At 35.0% G+C, this 7,829-nt stretch overlaps 1 pseudogene; it reads right to left on the bottom strand.

The window, feature by feature from the left end:
* Positions 1-4,034: 4,034 nt before the first annotated feature.
* LOC143604177 (amino acid permease 8 pseudogene) lies at positions 4,035-4,513 on the bottom strand (annotated as a pseudogene).
* Between the last annotated feature and the right edge of the window lie 3,316 nt (positions 4,514-7,829).

Genomic DNA, 7,829 nt, shown 5'->3' with positions numbered 1-7,829 from the left:
CAATTAAACCCGACCCCACTAACTTCGTTAAGTCTAATCGTTAAACCCATCAGCTTGCTTCTCACGCTAGGGGCAATTTTGTCCTTTCCCCCCCAAATACACCTCAAACCCTCACGTGAAGGGGCTTGCGAATTAGGTTTGGGGTTTATTTGGGGAGAAAAAGGACAAAGCTGCCCATCACGTGAGGAGCACGCTAATGGATTTAACGAACATACTTAACGGGGTTGGTGGGGTCGGGTTTAATTGCAAGTGAAATGAAACAACAGGGATGAAAATCGCAGATTTAAAACTATTTGACTAAAACTGTAGATTTGGACAAACCACAGGAACGAAAACCGCAGTTTACTCGAATTTTTATTGTAATTGATTTATTTTACTTGTTTTTGTTCATTAACTCTTCTCTAATTAACAAACTTGGGTGTCCATGGTTTGTTTGAGATTTGGGACCAGGTATATTAATAATAACCAGAGGAAAACTGAAAAGCAAAGTAAACAATAATTAACTTTTAAATACCACCTTTTAAAATCTAAACAAGAACCTTAAACTTAAACAAGTCAATGAGTCAACCCATTTATTAAACAGGCTGTGTTCGGGCTAATATGATAACATGTTATAACCATGTCATGTTGTGCTTCTCCCGTTTAGTACACACATTATATTCTAAAATTTTATTATTTCCATGTCGTGCCAGAAACTACCACCCGCACTTAAAACCAACCTCTATTTATGTATGCAGCAAACAAGCTTGAAGTGGACATCCTCGTGTACACGATGCACGGACAAATGGCGTCCCTTTTGTCTCGTAACCGGCCAAACCCTCCAATATTTGCTTTGACAAACAAAAGCAGCACACGAATGGCGTTGACTTTGGAATGGGGTGTTGCACCAATTGCCTTTGACTTATCAGATGACATGGATGCTAATGTTTCTAAAACCACTCAGCTAATGAAAGCAAAAGGAATGATGCAACAAGGAGATGTTATTCTAGTCGTTTCCGATGTGATTCCGATGTCCATTTACCAATCACTACAAGTTGTAGTCGTCGAATGAAGGTTTTTCGTTTCTAGAATGATGTTTGAAGTATCTTACAAGAATTATTAATAAGTTTTCCAATATGTTATGTACTATAAGATTTTGAAACAAAAAATGATATGAACACAAGATACCTTAATTCTTTGTTAATTAGAATTAAATACATACTAATAATTTGTTTACATATATATACTAATTGAATCGAATGCCATTAACCATCGCATCCCTTATGAAAAGATGACGGTTAAATACCTGCTAACTATGGATTTAACTAGCTAATTAACATACTAACTTAATTAACTATCTAACTATTATCACATATACAAATACTTATGATATAATAGTCTAAATTATATTTCTAACAATTTCATCCTCAAGCATATGCCATAATCATTCTAGCGGGTAAACAGTTTATGTTTTCTCCATTATTTCAGTTTAAGTTTTTACTATCCGATCATAAGATATACGAGTAATAATTAAAGAACAAGCGAAAAATCAAACTGTTAAAAGCTTAAATAACTTAAACAAGGAACTAAATAGCATTGCATACTTTTAGCATGAGCAATTGATTCACAGAAACATTGTTTACAATTTCAGAAAGAAAGAAAGAAAGGACAAGTTTGTCGCGGCCAAGACTAGTTTTCACAAGTCTAGGACACTGATCGAAAGAGCTCGAAATTAGAAACAGAGACATAAAGGCCTCGAATACATCCAGCTAGAGCAAGAAGTGTTGCAATCAAGCATATAAAGGCCAGAAGCCTTAACCAAATCCATGTGAAGGAACCCGTTCGAATCTTGGCCCGTGAGATATACATTTCAATTGGGAAATAAATCGTCAAGGGCCAGTACGTCGCTGAACCAATAAGTCCTATAAAATTGTTAAAGAATGGAAACATCATGGCAACTGTTGCCGCTATAATAACATAAATCGTCCTCCATGTCAACCGCAATAGATTGACATTATATTTTCCGATGATATATTTTTTCTCTATGAATTCGCATCCTGGCCACTTTTCCCGACAACAGTTCTCCACAAACGCAAAAAACGGTTGGATAACTACCTAAAAATGTTATAAAAGTTTAAGCATTCTGAAAGCTAATAGAGATTAATCGATTTATGTACTATAAGTCTATAACATACCTGGAATGATCCAAGAAGATGAATAACAACACAAATGTTGCCAATGTCAACTAACCAAAACGGTTCATAGAAACCGAACCCTGTCAAGTAATTCCCGGATGAATCATTTCCGAATGCTAAGTATCCGAGTACTCCACATAACAAGTACATCAAGGAGGATCCTCCAATTCCTATTGTGCAAGACTTTTTCATTACTTTGTTTTCTGGAGGACTTGGTTTCAATGTGTCCTACATATTCATAAACATATATAGCCATTAGCATATGTTAGCCTAGATCTTATTAATACATGCATAAACCGGATATTATGATAAATGCATACCTATACGTACAAATACATATACATATGTAGGGGAAGATTAACGTACAAATGAAATTAACATGCTAAACGTGAGAATCAAGTAGAGTAATTATATATACAAGTAGAGTAATTACGTAATCACATCATAGAGTAATTATGTAATTACTCTATGATAATTCCTCTACTTGTATATAAAATTACTCTACTTGATTCTCACGTTTAGCACGTCAATTTCATATGTATTTGATCCGATCCCTACATATGTAAGGTGAAGAATTATTACCTGTATTTCAATGAGGACAAGACTGAAAGAATAAGCAAAAGCAATATCTCCGACGGCGGAGAAAGCATTCCACATTTTCTCCGTGCTAGTCAGGTCTGGTCCGACTGCTTTACCTGTTAGACTTGTTTCCGCGGATGTACCTCCTATTATCATACAACCCAAAAATAAATAAAAAAAAATCATAGACTTCTAGCAAAACTTATTCAAATCTAGCAAGAATTTAACAGTTCTATCTCACCAGCCACTTTTGCGATTGAGAGCGCAAAGCCAATGCCAGCATAAGCGAAAGACATGATGGTCGCAACAATGGAAACGAGGGAGAGCTTGTGGAAGTTTGGGATTTGGCTCAAAACGATCTCTATACACGCAAAGATCAATACGTATGTATTGTTCAATGTGTGACAACCAATGTTGTGCCCGTACTTATGAAAACAGTTCGACCTTTTAACCGCCCTGGTACACAAGATATATAGATCAAATTAATTAGGTAGCAAACTAAAGGCAATCAACCTATAAAGATGGTTATTAAGTGCTTACGCCATACTGATGGCTGAAGTGATGATGTACCCTATGCTCACACCAACTTGCATAGTGTATTGAGCTAGTGCACAAAATTTGTATTTAAACCCTCCTGTTGTCACAATATGATCAAAGATCTATAATTAGCAAATTATAGTGCAACAATTTCATATTAATTCGCAAGTGTAGTAGAAGTTATTAATAGTGAAGATTTCACCGCTTGGGCATGTGTAGTGGTTAAACGCCCCTAGCCAACTAAGTCTAAAAATGTCCCTCACATTATTACGGGTGGACATTTTTGAGGCGTGAAGGGTGTCCAATTAAGTTGGGCAACGGGCGTGGGGCGGGGTTGAAGTGTTTGTCTATTTAATTAAATTCTTAAACCAATCACAAGATTACACGTACACCACATACTTTTCTTTCTGATCTTTTTTCTTTATTATTTTCCAAATAAAACCTAGTGTTCGGGGGCGTTTTTCACAAATTTTTGAATTCGTTAAGAACACTGTTACTATGTAACGTAAATTACAAAAGTAATGATATCTTGGCTATTAATTACAATTGAACAATAATAACTAATTATATTTGAACTTCTTGGCAATTAAGTATACTTTACAAGTTCTATAAATTAATTAAATTAAGTAAACTATTAGTTCTAAAAATTAAAGTAAATTACAAACTATGTATACTAATTGAAAATGAACTTATCATAAGGTAATAGCGAATTCAATCGTACAAAAATGTCGATGCTAATGGACCTCAAAACATTAAACGACAAATGTGGGCGTAAATCTTATTAAAAATCTTACCAAGATTAACTTTAACGGCTTGCATGTAATTATAGTTTCGGTTGCCACTAACAGGATCAGGAGACCTGTAGCAATCCGTAAGCAAGAGGCAAGCGTACCAAGTGATGAATCCAAACGCTACGAGTATAAGAACTCCAATGATCCAACCTAATTGAGCCAAACACCAAGCTAATGACAAAACACCAGATCCTATCACCACAGTCATGATATGTGCACTTGTGGTAATCAATGTTCCTTCAAACAAAACCAAACCAAACCAAACCACAATTAATGTCACATAATTAATATTCCTAAAAATCACTAGAACTCACATGCATTATAAATTTTGCAATTTGCATTATGTGTACCTGTTCTGATTATGCCATCATCATCAAAGTAGCCATTCATGGCTTCTCCGTTTCGAATAGAAAAACTCGAATGTTTCGGCATCTTTTTCTATTTCTCCTGAGACTCAAAATCTTGAGGAATAGGAAGAAGGCATTGCTGATATATAAAGAAATTAATATACTCCAGCAGTTACTACAATATTATGTGAGTTAGTTGTGGATTGTTTTTATATTCATAATGCCACCATTTGTTTATAGTTTCTGACACATAATTCTTTGGGAAGTGTAATAGAGGCCAAGTTTACTAGCATTTACTCTCTTCTCTCACTCTTATGGTTGACTTTTTCATGGACCATATTCTAGCTATTGTATAAATCTTGTATCATATTGTATATATGTTATGATGATGAATACTTTAAGAACTATATGAGTTGAGAAAAAGTCAAAAAACCAAAGAATTTATCAATCCTAGTCATTCATTTGAACCAACATTGTGTGGACCACTTGTTCTAGATGTCCTAAGAGGAAAACATTAAATCAACAGCTCTTTGCCATTTTTTATTAATATAATTGATTTGCCATTTTTTATTAATATAATTGATTCAAAACGCCTGATAATTTATAATAAACAATTCATCACAGTTAATAACAAAAAACAGTATTTTTTTTAGAGAATAGTTTTTTTTAATTAAAAAACAATACTTTTATTAAAAAAGTGAGATATGTATTTATAAAATTTAAATTTCAAGATTGTAGTATGTACTAAATATGTGTAATATATATTATTAGAGAAATGATCAAATAAGAAGTTTGGTTTTTCTAAGAAGGCTAGGAAGGAGGGTATTTTAGTCTACTACCTTAATATTGAAACCCACTTAATTTAATTTCAAAAACACACTTAATTAAAACCACTTAAATTTTCACTCATCTCCTACAACTACCACCGCCCACCGCCACCACCTTGCCGGAAAAGTCTTCGGAAATTTCGCCGGAAAATAAAACACAATGAAAAAGACACAATGTAAAAAACACAATGAAAACACAATTAAATAACACAATGTAAAAAACACAATGCAAAAAACACTATGAAAAAATAAAACACACTTGTATAACACAATTTTGTAAAACACAATTATGATAAAACGCACCTTGTAAAAACCCACGAATTTTTTTTTTATTTTTATAAAGCAATATGGTACTCATATAAAAGATAAAAAAACACTCGTTATTATGGTGAAATTGTTTTGAAAAAAACATGTCGTATAAAAAAGTTATGGGCATTTTAAAATGATGGGGTATCTGACATGTGCCTTGCATGTGAAGAGAGAAAGTCAACAAATGTGTTATCCCTATTATACCATTACCCTTGTTTTACACTTTATGATCTCTCTAATCTAATTTCAACAATTCAATTTTAAAATGAATGGACAAGATTATTTCCTATCCTTCATAAAAAAACTAATATTCTTATTATAACTCAACCTATATTATGATATAACACATGTTAATGCGTATTACATAATATTAGTTATATCATAATATATATTACACATATTGATATAATTAATGTTTGAGGATGTTCATATGCAATTACCTGAAGGCTATTACGATAAGTCTAGTGGTAAAGTGTGTAAGTTGATTAAATCTTTGTACCGGCTTAAACAAGCTTCTAGAAAGTGAAATGAAAATTTAACTAATACACTTGTTAGTTTTGGATTCATACAAAGTATAAGTGATTACTCATTGTTGTTAAATCTTCTAGTGATGTGTTCATTGCTCTACAAAGTATAAGTGATAACTCATTAAAGGGTAAAATTGTCCAACTAATTAATAATTAGCATACATGCATATTTAATTTACTACATCAAGTGCATATAATAATGCATATTTAATAATAATAATAATAATAATAATAATAATAATAATACCCAAATATAATTAGTGTTTAAAGTAAGCTGGGTTGGATTTAACTCTTACGAACCCGCTACAAAACGGAGACACCCAGCAGACAGTTAATTATGAGTAAAAATTGAAAACAAGTTAACTCACCAAAATATTAACATTGAACATGCTCATTTGGTTATCTAAAAATGAAACTGTTAAACACTTAAAACAACAGAAACAAAGACTACCAAAATATAATTGGGTACTTTTAGCATTAGCTATAGGTTCACAAATACTCTTTTACAATTTAAGAAAGAAACTATGGATATAAGTTTGTAACAGCCAAGACTAGTTTTCACGAATCTAGGACACCAAACGAAAGATCTTGAAGCTAGAGAAGGAGACAGCGAGGCCTCGTATTGATCCAGCGGCAGCAAGAAGTGCTACAAGTAAGCATATGAAGGTCAAAAGCTTTAACCAAATCCATGTGAATGAACCCCTTGGAATCTTTGCACTTGATATATACATCTCTATTGGGAAGTATATGGTCAATGGCCAGTATGTTACTGAACCTATAAGTCCCATAAAACTGTTAAAGAATGGAAACATCAACGCGACTAGCGTTGCTAGTATAACGTAACTCGTCCTCCATGTTAACCGAAACAGATTGATACTGTATTTTCCAAACTGAAGAAACACTAACCAGACCCCGGACAGATTACTGGTGACCTGGGGGTTGGATAGCTGTTTCCCACGAGGGGTTGGACACTGAGAAGATGGTTCTTCTGATAACCTGCAAAACAGACACCGTGAGCTCGTCACTGAGAAGGGGGGGGTTCCTCCTTGTGACCACCCTCCGGCGTGAGAATCAGACTAGATTGCTCTTTAAATATAAAAGTATATTAAGAGATTGCTAGAGCAGATATCAGGTATAATATGATGATAATGTGATAAGATATGATAAGATGAGATGGTCATACCATTTGTGGTATTTATAGCCGAAGGTAGGTTTCCAAGGAGGTATGGCCGGCTGCAACAGTGTTCCTGTTCCACCAACAGTAGCCTACGCACGTGCCCTGCTGGTAGTTGGTGGGTAGGTAGCGGCTGATAGCGACCAGGCCTGCTGTATACTATTCCTTTTCCACCAACTGCCGGCTACGCACGTGGTATGACAGGATTTGGTGAGTAGGCAGCGGCTAATAGTGACATACAGTGTAGGAGCATGCTGCTCGCCATACTGTTGTCCATAAGCTGTCGTATCTTTAGTCAGATCTCTTTCCCATACCTCGTCAGGTACAGTACAGAAGATCTTCCCGTATCGTACGGACTGGCTTATTTGGGCGGGAGTATTCCCCCTCCCGCCCTTGTGCGGGATTGTTCCCGGCTTCGCTCATTCCTTCAGGTGACACTGAATGAGAGCTAAGTGCCTTGTGCGTGTAGCCTTGCTGCGCGGGTGGCCTTCCCTAATGGCTTGTATCCGAGGCTGCGGGGACAGGCGGAGTCCTTCACCATTGGGAGGCATTTCCTGCGGGACC

Source organism: Bidens hawaiensis, unplaced genomic scaffold (assembly GCF_021521415.1).
Source record: "Bidens hawaiensis isolate Kalapana, Puna unplaced genomic scaffold, B.hawaiensis_p1.1 tig00064124_1, whole genome shotgun sequence".
NCBI classification, from domain to species: Eukaryota; Viridiplantae; Streptophyta; class Magnoliopsida; order Asterales; family Asteraceae; genus Bidens; species Bidens hawaiensis.
The sequence above is the reverse complement of the archived record's forward strand: the minus strand, read 5'-3'. Positions and strand labels throughout refer to the sequence as shown.